The following is a 12,121-nucleotide window of genomic DNA, read 5'->3' as shown; positions in this document are numbered from 1 at the left end:
TTTATTGTTATTCTTCAAAGCACAACGCTTGAGCGTAAAAGCAAGCGATGCAACAGTAGATTGCATTGCGAATATCTTTAATGCACTGTTGAATGAGTTAGTTCTTGAATGCATTGCAAGGCAACAAAGTGCATGATACTTTTATTGTTATTCTTCAATGCAAAACGCTTGAGCGTATAAGCAAGCGATGCAACAGCAGATTGCATTGCAAATATCTTCAGTGCACTTTTTATTAAGTTAGTTCTTGAATGCATTGCAAGGCAACAAAGTGCATGATACTTTTATTGTTATTCTTCAATGCAAAACGCTTGAGCGTATAAGCAAGCGATGCAACAGCAGATTGCATTGCAAATATCTTCAGTGCACTTTTTATTAAGTTAGTTCTTGAATGCATTGCAAGGCAACAAAGTGCATGATAATTTTATTGTTATTCTTCAATGCACAACGCTTGAGCGTATAAGCAAACGATTTAACAGCAGATTGCATTGCAAATATCTTCAGTGCACTTTTTATTAAGTTAGTTCTTGAATGCATTGAAAGGCAACAAAGTGCATGACACTTTTATTGTTATTCTTCAATGCACAACGCTTGAGCTTATAAGCAAACGATGCAACAGCAGATTGCATTGCAAATATCTTCAATGCACTGTTAAATGAGTTAGTTCTTGAATGCATTGCAAGGCAACAAAGTGCATGACACTTTTATTGTTATTCTTCAATGCACAACGCTTGAGAGTATAAGCAAACGATGCAACAGCAGATTGCATTAAAAATATCTTTAATGCACTGTTGAATGAGTTAGTTCTTGAATGCATTGCAAAGAAACAAAGTGCATGATACTCTTATTGTTATTCTTCAATGCACAACGCTTGAGCTTATAAGCAAACGATGCAACAGCAGATTGCATTGCAAATATCTTTAATGCACTGTTGAATGAGTTAGTTCTTGAATGCATTGCAAGGCAACAAAGTGCATGACACTTTTATTGTTATTCTTCAATGCACAACGCTTGAGCGTATAAGCAAACGATGCAACAGCAGATTGCATTAAAAATATCTTTAATGCACTGTTGAATGAGTTAGTTCTTGAATGCATTGCAAAGAAACAAAGTGCATGATACTTTTATTGTTATTCTTCAATACACAACGCTTGAGCTTATAATTAAACGATGCAACAGCAGATTGCATTGCAAATATCTTCAATGCACTGTTAAATGAGTTAGTTCTTGAATGCATAGCAAGGCAAAAAAAGTGCATGTAAAAATATTTTCCTTGGGTCAAATATGGACTTCTGTATGGCTAATATAACATCACAACAAGTCAATCTTTCTGAATAGCAAGTTAATGTTCAGGTAACTCTTTGGCCAGGAATATGTCCATTAAGTCAAAAAGTGACCTCTGTATACAGAGTTCAAAGACTCTGTATGGCAGATTTTTCATCAAAAGTAGTCTATATTTTTTATTTATTTATTTTTAGGACCCTTTAACCGGAAATAAGTTCAATAGGTCAGATATGGCCATATATAGCTTATGAAGCATCAGAATGAGTCAATGAGTATGTATAGAAACTTCAAGATTGAGGACTCTTTGGCCAAAAATATGTTCAGTAGGTCAAATATGGAATTCTGAATGGCTGATTTAACATCAGGAGTCTCTAAGTTTATATAGTTTAAAACCAATTAGGACCCTTTGACCAGAAATAAGTTCAATCCGTCAAGATATGGACTTCTAAATGGACTTCAATATAGCTAATGAAGCATCTGAAGTTTTCTATGAGTATGTATGGAAAGTTCAAGATTGAGGATTTTTTGGCCAGAAATATTTTCCTTGGGTCAAATATGGACTTCTGTATGGCTAATATAACCTCACAACAAGTCAATCTTTATGAATAGCAAGTTAATGTTCAGGTAACTCTTTGGCCAGGAATATGTCCATTAAGTCAAAAAGTGACCTCTGTATACAGAGTTCAAAGACTCTGTATGGCAGATTTTTCATCAAAAGTAGTCTATATATATATATATATTTTTTTTAGGACCCTTTAACCTGAAATAAGTTCAATAGGTCAGATATGGCCATATATGGCTTATGAAGCATCAGAATGAGTCAATGAGTATGAATAGAAAAATCAAGATGAGGACTCTTTGGCCAAAAATATGTTCAGTAGGTCAAATATGGAATTCTGAATGGCTGATTTAACATCAGGAGTCTCTAAGTTTATATAGTTTAAAACCAATTAGGACCCTTTGACCAGAAATAAGTTCAATGGCCTGATATGTATATCTATTGGACTTATGAAGCATCAGTAGGAGTCTTTCAGTGTGTATAGAAACTTCAAGATTGAGGACTCTTTGGCCAGAAATATGTTCAGTAGGTCAAATATGGAATTCTGAATGGCTGATTTAACATCAGGAGTCTCAAAGTTTATATAGTTTAAAACCAATTAGGACCCTTTGACCAGAAATAAGTTCAATCCGTCAAGATATGGACTTCTAAATGGACTTAAATATGGCTAATGAAGCATCAGAAGTTGTCTATGAGTATGTCTGGAAAGTTCAAGATTGAGGATTTTTTGGCCAGAAATATTTTCCTTGGGTCAAATATGGACTTCTGTATGGCTAATATAACATCACAACAAGTCAATCTTTACGAATAGCAAGTTAATGTTCAGGTACTCTTTGGCCAGGAATATGTCCATTAAGTCAAAAAGTGACCTCTGTATACAGAGTTCAAAGACTCTGTATGGCAGATTTTTCATCAAAAGTAGTCTATTTTTTTTTTTTTTTTTTTTTTTTAGGACCGTTTAACCAGAAATAAGTTCAATAGGTCAGATATGGCCATATATGGCTTATGAAGCATCAGAATGAGTCAATGAGTATGAATAGAAAAATCAAGTTTAGGACTCTTTGGCCAAAAATATGTTCAGTAGGTCAAATATGGAATTCTGAATGGCTGATTTAACATCAGGAGTCTCTAAGTTTATATAGTTTAAAACCAATTAGGACCCTTTGACCAGAAATAAGTTCAATGGCCTGATATGTATATCTATTGGACTTATGAAGCATCAGTAGGAGTCTTTCAGTGTGTATAGAAACTTCAAGATTGAGGACTCTTTGGCCAGAAATATGTTCAGTAGGTCAAATATGGAATTCTGAATGGCTGATTTAACATCAGGAGTCTCAAAGTGTATATAGTTTAAAACCAATTAGGACCCTTTGACCAGAAATAAGTTCAATCCCTCAAGATATGGACTTCTAAATGGACTTAAATATGGCTAATGAAGCATCAGAATTTGTCTATGAGTATGTATGGAAAGTTCAAGATTGAGGATTTTTTGGCCAAAAATATTTTCCTTGAGTCAAATATGGACTTCTGTATGGCTAATATAACATCACAACAAGTCAATCTTTATGAATAGCAAGTTAATGTTCAGGTAACTCTTTGGCCAGGAATATGTCCATTAAGTCCAAAAGTGACCTCTGTATACAGAGTTCAAAGACTCTGTATGGCAGATTTTTCATCAAAAGTAGTCTATATTTTTTATTTATTTATTTTTAGGACCCTTTAACTGGAAATAAGTTCAATAGGTCAGATATGGCCATATATGGCTTATGAAGCATCAGAATGAGTCAATGAGTATGAATAGAAAAATCAAGATGAGGACTCTTTGGCCAAAAATATGTTCAGTAGGTCAAATATGGAATTCTGAATGGCTGATTTAACATCAGGAGTCTCTAAGTTTATATAGTTTAAAACCAATTAGGACCCTTTGACCAGAAATAAGTTCAATGGCCTGATATGTATATCTATTGGACTTATGAAGCATCAGTAGGAGTCTTTCAGTGTGTATAGAAACTTCAAGATTGAGGATTATTTGGCCAGAAATATTTTCCTTGGGTCAAATATGGACTTCTGTATGGCTAATATAACATCACAACAAGTCAATCTTTACGAATAGCAAGTTAATGTTCAGGTAACTCTTTGGCCAGGAATATGTCCATTAAGTCAAAAAGTGACCTCTGTACACAGAGTTCAAAGACTCTGTATGGCAGATTTTTTATCAAAAGTAGTCTATATTTTTTTTTTTTTTTTTTTTTTTTTTAGGACCCTTTAACCGGAAATAAGTTCAATAGGTCAGATATGGCCATATATGGCTTATGAAGCATCAGAATGAGTCAATGAGTATGAATAGAAAAATCAAGATGAGGACTCTTTGGCCAAAAATATGTTCAGTAGGTCAAATATGGAATTCTGAATGGCTGATTTAACATCAGGAGTCTCTAAGTTTATATAGTTTAAAACCAATTAGGACCCTTTGACCAGAAATAAGTTCAATGGCCTGATATGTATATCTATTGGACTTATGAAGCATCAGTAGGAGTCTTTCAGTGTGTATAGAAACTTCAAGATTGAGGACTCTTTGGCCAGAAATATGTTCAGTAGGTCAAATATGGAATTCTGAATGGCTGATTTAACATCAGGAGTCTCAAAGTTTATATAGTTTAAAACCAATTAGGACCCTTTGACCAGAAATAAGTTCAATCCCTCAAGATATGGACTTCTAAATGGACTTAAATATGGCTAATGAAGCATCAGAAGTTGTCTATGAGTATGTATGGAAAGTTCAAGATTGAGGATTTTTTGGCCAGAAATATTTTCCTTGAGTCAAATATGGACTTCTGTATGGCTAATATAACATCACAACAAGTCAATCTTTATGAATAGCAAGTTAATGTTCAGGTAACTCTTTGGCCAGGAATATGTCCATTAAGTCAAAAAGTGACCTCTGTATACAGAGTTCAAAGACTCTGTATGGCAGATTTTTCATCAAAAGTAGTATATATTTTTTTATTATTATTTTTTTTAGGACCGTTTAACCAGAAATAAGTTCAATAGGTCAGATATGGCCATATATGGCTTATGAAGCATCAGAATGATTCAATGAGTATGTATAGAAAAATCAAGATGAGGACTCTTTGGCCAAAAATATGTTCAGTAGGTCAAATATGGAATTCTGAATGGCTGATTTAACATCAGGAGTCTCTAAGTTTATATAGTTTAAAAACAATTAGGACCATTTGACCAGAAATAAGTTCAATCCGTCAAGATATGGACTTCTAAATGGACTTAAATATGGCTAATGAAGCATCAGAAGTTGTCTATGAGTATGTCTGGAAAGTTCAAGATTGAGGATTTTTTGGCCAGAAATATTTTCCTTGGGTCAAATATGGACTTCTGTATGGCTAATATAACATCACAACAAGTCAATCTTTACGAATAGCAAGTTAATGTTCAGGTACTCTTTGGCCAGGAATATGTCCATTAAGTCAAAAAGTGACCTCTGTATACAGAGTTCAAAGACTCTGTATGGCAGATTTTTCATCAAAAGTAGTCTATATTTTTAGGGCCCAAGCCTTGAAAAGGCGAAGGCCCTATTGTTTTCCTTCGGATTATTCTTCTTTATTATTTATTATTTATTATTATTATATTACTACCTTTTGGGCACTTTTGGGGGCCTTAACGTGCTCAAAAACTCTTGAAACTTTGCACAAATGTCAGAACCCGCGGCCATTAGAGCCGGACTGAAGCTGGGACCCGGGCGTGGCAGGGGGGCTCGACAGCGCCCCCTGGAACGCGGTCCGAAAACTTGGTCCATAAATCAAACACGCTTGCGTGTAATAATATGAAACTCGGTACACTTATAGATCTCATCGGTTCATATATCCTTCGTGCTCTGACTTTTTACCCCAGCCCAACAGGAAGTCGGCTATTTGGCGTAGTTTAAAAAACACATGCAATGGAATTTAAAATACTCCTCCTAGACGATTCAACCAATCACCACGAAACTCGGTGTGCATGAAGTCAAGACATGGAGGATGAAAAATTGCGAGGGGATTTTTGATATCTCGAACGGTTTGGCCGTGGCGAGGAAACGAATTTATGGCGAATATTGGAAACAGGAAGTGTGTTATAACATCCTCATACATTAATTGATCTTGATGAAACTTCAGCAGTGTGTTCGCTGTAAGAGGCCGATCACATGGATGTGACTATTGTGAGTCAAAGTTATAGCGCCACCAACTGGCAGCAGGAAGTGTGTCACTTTCAAAATGCTTTGAATTCACCCTCTTATTTTTACCCGATTTGCTTCAAACTTTATGTGTATAATGTAAACACACGGCAGATGTAGACCTGTGAAAGAATTATTGATATCTTAAATACTGTTGCCATGGCAACGCTTTAAACTGTTATATTCTTTTTGGGTGCATTTGAGGCTCTTAACATGCTTCAAATTGCATGAAACTCAACATGCATATCAGATTTATTAGGTACTAGGTATGTGTGAAGTTTCAGAAACGGGCGCGGTGGAGGGGCTCAGTAGCGCCACCTTTAGTCAAAAATGGGGTATTAGTTTTACCTACAGTAACAAAAATCGGTATCTATATTTATCTCCCCGAGCCGGACAACTTTCTAATTTACAGTCATTAGCTCCGACCAACAGGAAGTCAGATATTTTGGTTTGAATGTGATTTGATGGGAATTTTGCCAGTCTCTCTCAGTGTCTGTGTGTGTGAGAGAGGAGGGGGGCTTTATTTTAACCCTTTCTCTGCTGTGTGGGACTTCTCGGGCACTTTTGGGGCCCTTAACGTGCTCGAAAACTCTTGAAACTTTGCACACAGGTCAGAACCTGCGGCCATCAGGGCTGGGCTGAAGCTGGTACCCGGGCGTGGCAGGGGAGCTCAACAGCGCCCCCTTGAACGTGGTCCGAAAAACTTGGTCCATATATCAAACACGTTTGCATGTAATAATATGAAACTCGGTACACATATAGATTTAATCGGGCCGAACAACTTTCGTGCTCTAAGTTTTACGCCAGTCCAATAGGAAGTCGGCTATTATGGGCTGTATGAAAATGCATGCCCCTGGAATTTGATATACTCGTCCAAGAAAAATTATCCTATCGCCACCAAACTCGGTCAGCATGAAGTCAAGACATTGAGGACGGTAAATTGCGGACGGATTTTTGATATCTCGAACGGTTTGGCCGTGGCGAGGAAACGAAGTTATGGCGAGAAAAGAAAAACACATTGTGTTATAACTAGGGATGCACCGATGTGAATATTGTGGCCGATACCGATAACCGATATTAATATTGCTGTTATGGCCGATACCGATATTTACCGATGTCGATATCTCTGTATAGAAAACACATTTTTATGATAATCAAATAAAGAGCTATTTTCCAAAACACTTTTTTTTTTTTTTTACTTTTGTAATTTATTTTCAGAAATTACTGATATTGGGCACCTTTACCTGTGTGTACCAATATCAGTCATTAATAATTTGTATGTCCACTCTAGCCGCGACGCGACTGCGAGTTGCATACAAATCAATCAAAACCCAGAGCCAATCAGAACAGCGTGTGGATGGGCTCTCGCGTCAAGTGCACAGCACCAGAGAGTAATCTTGACGGCAATCGCAAGAAAATGGATAAGTAGCTACATAATCAAATTCACAAATATTACACCATTTAAACAGTATTCAAATACATAGGCTACAGAGTTACTTAAACAATCTTTGTCAAATAATACATTTGTTTCTTCAGTTTGAACGTTCTTGTTTCCATTTGTTTAATTTCAAGATCTGAGGTGAATTATCCATTGTTGCTTTTACAGCTACAAAGCTGGAGCACTATGATATTCAAAGTCACATTACACGCTTTTAACATTAAATAAAGCACATAAACAGTGCCTGAGATTATCATTGCCACACGTTGTGTTTGTTGTTCCAGCGCGACGTCGCAGAAAAATAGAAACAGTTTTTAAAATAGAATCGTCGCGTGTCGCGGCATCGCGTGTAGTTAGGACACGGTGTAATGACTAGTTCGCGCGCCCACAATGAAGTGCGCGTGCCTACACACAAACCCGGGTTCAAACCTCGCCCCGTCCAGCACGGGAGATATAACAAATGTTGATCGTGTGCCCACCATAAAGTACGCACCACTACACATAAAAACTGTTCCCACAGTATCAGTTATTCCCCTCGCTCTGACGAGACGTGATAAAGGGTGCACCCTCTGTAAAGCGCGCGCCCCTACACACCAGCGCTGTTCACAGCTGAAATGCGCTCGTGCAAAAACAAACATCCCCGCCCCCACACGCACGTCAAATACACAGGAATGATAATCGGCCTGTTCACATCGGCCATATTTTGACATCGGAACGATACCGATGTGTAAAACAATGACCATATCGGCCGATATTATATCGGCGGCCGATATATCGTGCACCCCTAGTTATAACGTCTTCATACATTTATTGATCTTGATGAAACTTCAGCAGTGTGTTTGTTGTAAGAGGGCGATCACATGGATGTGACTATTGTGAGTCAAAGTTATAGCGCCACCAACTGGCAGCAGGAAGTGTGTTACTTTCAAGATACTTTTGACTAAAGTGGGTGGGTTATTTTTACCTACAGTCACAAAACTCGGTATGTAAATTGTGCTTATCGATCCGGACAACTTTCTCATTTACAGTCATTAGCTCCGACCAACAGGAAGTCAGATATTTTGGTTTGAATGTGGTTTTGTCTCTCTCTGACAGAGTTCCCCCTGCCATTCTCTGTGTGTGTGTGTGTGTGTGTGTGTGTGTGTGTGTGTGTGTGTGTGTGGGGAGGGAGGGAGGGCACACACACAGACAGCCCCCCCCCCCTTTTCTGTGTGTGTTTGGAGGGGAGCAGAAAGACTCACACTGATGCAAGCTCTAAAGCAGACTTCTTCTCGACAGTCAAAGCGGGGTTACGTTATTGCCCGTCGTGCACAGGAACCCGAAAGGCAACGGGGTGGCGGCTTTTTATATATATATATATATATATATATATATATATATATATATATATATATAATAAATATAGCTGCAAGCAGCGATGGAGGGCCCAAGCCGGTGGCAGCGCCAGCCCGGTGCCTTTAGTGTAACTAAAGGCACCAGGGTGGCGGTGCCACCGGCTTGGGCCCGTAATCGCTGCTTGCAGCTATATTTATTTATTTATTTTTTTTAGGACCGTTTAACCAGAAATAAGTTCAATAGGTCAGATATGGCCATATATGGCTTATGAAGCATCAGAATGAGTCAATGAGTATGAATAGAAAAATCAAGATGAGGACTCTTTGGCCAAAAATATGTTCAGTAGGTCAAATATGGAATTCTGAATGGCTGATTTAACATCAGGAGTCTCTAAGTTTATATAGTTTAAAACCAATTAGGACCCTTTGACCAGAAATAAGTTCAATGGCCTGATATGTATATCTATTGGACTTATGAAGCATCAGTAGGAGTCTTTCAGTGTGTATAGAAACTTCAAGATTGAGGACTCTTTGGCCAGAAATATGTTCAGTAGGTCAAATATGGAATTCTGAATGGCTGATTTAACATCAGGAGTCTCAAAGTGTATATAGTTTAAAACCAATTAGGACCCTTTGACCAGAAATAAGTTCAATCCCTCAAGATATGGACTTCTAAATGGACTTAAATATGGCTAATGAAGCATCAGAAGTTGTCTATGAGTATGTATGGAAAGTTCAAGATTGAGGATTTTTTGGCCAAAAATATTTTCCTTGAGTCAAATATGGACTTCTGTATGGCTAATATAACATCACAACAAGTCAATCTTTATGAATAGCAAGTTAATGTTCAGGTAACTCTTTGGCCAGGAATATGTCCATTAAGTCAAAAAGTGACCTCTGTATACAGAGTTCAAAGACTCTGTATGGCAGATTTTTCATCAAAAGTAGTCTATATTTTTTATTTATTTATTTTTAGGACCCTTTAACCGGAAATAAGTTCAATAGGTCAGATATGGCCATATATGGCTTATGAAGCATCAGAATGAGTCAATGAGTATGAATAGAAAAATCAAGATGAGGACTCTTTGGCCAAAAATATGTTCAGTAGGTCAAATATGGAATTCTGAATGGCTGATTTAACATCAGGAGTCTCTAAGTTTATATAGTTTAAAACCAATTAGGACCCTTTGACCAGAAATAAGTTCAATGGCCTGATATGTATATCTATTGGACTTATGAAGCATCAGTAGGAGTCTTTCAGTGTGTATAGAAACTTCAAGATTGAGGATTATTTGGCCAGAAATATTTTCCTTGGGTCAAATATGGACTTCTGTATGGCTAATATAACATCACAACAAGTCAATCTTTACGAATAGCAAGTTAATGTTCAGGTAACTCTTTGGCCAGGAATATGTCCATTAAGTCAAAAAGTGACCTCTGTACACAGAGTTCAAAGACTCTGTATGGCAGATTTTTTATCAAAAGTAGTCTATATTTTTTTTTTTTTTTTTTTTTTTTTAGGACCCTTTAACCGGAAATAAGTTCAATAGGTCAGATATGGCCATATATGGCTTATGAAGCATCAGAATGAGTCAATGAGTATGTATAGAAAAATCAAGATGAGGACTCTTTGGCCAAAAATTTGTTCAGTAGGTCAAATATGGAATTCTGAATGGCTGATTTAACATCAGGAGTCTCTAAGTTTATATAGTTTAAAACCAATTAGGACCCTTTGACCAGAAATAAGTTCAATCCATCAAGATATGGACTTCTAAATGGACTTCAATATAGCTAATGAAGCATCAGAAGTTGTCTATGAGTATGTATGGAAAGTTCAAGATTGAGGATTTTTTGGCCAGAAATATTTTCCCTGGGTCAAATATGGACTTCTGTATGGCTAATATAACATCACAACAAGTCAATCTTTATGAATAGCAAGTTAATGTTCAGGTAACTCTTTGGCCAGGAATATGTCCATTAAGTCAAAAAGTGACCTCTGTATACAGAGTTCAAAGACTATATGGCAGATTTTTCATCAAAGGTAGTCTATATATATATATATTTTTTTTTTTTTGGACCCTTTAACCGGAAATAAGTTCAATAGGGCAGATATGGCCATATAAGGCTTATGGAGCATCAGAATGAGTCAATGAGTATGTATAGAAAAATCAAGATGAGGACTCTTTGGCCAAAAAATATGTTCAGTAGGTCATATATGGAATTCTGAATGGCTGATTTAACATCCGGAGTCTCTAAGTTTATATAGTTTAAAACCAATTAGGACCCTTTGACCAAAAATAAGTTCAATGGCCTGATATGTATATCTATTGGACTTATGAAGCATCAGTAGGAGTCTTTCAGTGTGTATAGAAACTTCAAGATTGAGGACTCTTTGGCCAGAAATATGTTCAGTAGGTCAAATATGGAATTCTAAATGGCTGATTTAACATCAAAAGGAGTCTCTAAGTTTACATAATTTAAAACCAATTAAGATCCCTTTGACCAGAAATAAGTTCAATCCGTCAAGATATGGACTTCTAAATGGACTTCAATATGGCTAATGAAGCATCAGAAGTTGTCTATGAGTATGTATGGAAAGTTCAAGATTGAGGATTTTTTGGCCAGAAATATTTTCCTTGGGTCAAATATGGACTTCTGTATTATGAATAGCAAGTTAATGTTCAGGTAACTCTTTGGCCAGGAATATGTCCATTAAGTCAAAAAGTGACCTCTGTATACAGAGTTCAAAGACTCTGTATGGCAGATTTTTCATCAAAAGTAGTCTATATATATATATTTTTTTTTTAGGACCCTTTAACCTGAAATAAGTTCAATAGGTCAGATATGGCCATATATGGCTTATGAAGCATCAGAATGAGTCAATGAGTATGAATAGAAAAATCAAGATGAGGACTCTTTGGCCAAAAATATGTTCAGTAGGTCAAATATGGAATTCTGAATGGCTGATTTAACATCAGGAGTCTCTAAGTTTATATAGTTTAAAACCAATTAGGACCCTTTGACCAGAAATAAGTTCAATGGCCTGATATGTATATCTATTGGACTTATGAAGCATCAGTAGGAGTCTTTCAGTGTGTATAGAAACTTCAAGATTGAGGACTCTTTGGCCAGAAATATGTTCAGTAGGTCAAATATGGAATTCTGAATGGCTGATTTAACATCAGGAGTCTCAAAGTTTATATAGTTTAAAACCAATTAGGACCCTTTGACCAGAAATAAGTTCAATCCCTCAAGATATGGACTTCTAAATGGACTTAAATATG

The sequence above is a fragment of the Phoxinus phoxinus genome (genome assembly GCF_949152265.1).
Source record: "Phoxinus phoxinus genome assembly, chromosome: 10".
In the NCBI taxonomy this organism is placed as follows: Eukaryota; Metazoa; Chordata; class Actinopteri; order Cypriniformes; family Leuciscidae; genus Phoxinus; species Phoxinus phoxinus.
The sequence above is the reverse complement of the archived record's forward strand: the minus strand, read 5'-3'. Positions refer to the sequence as shown.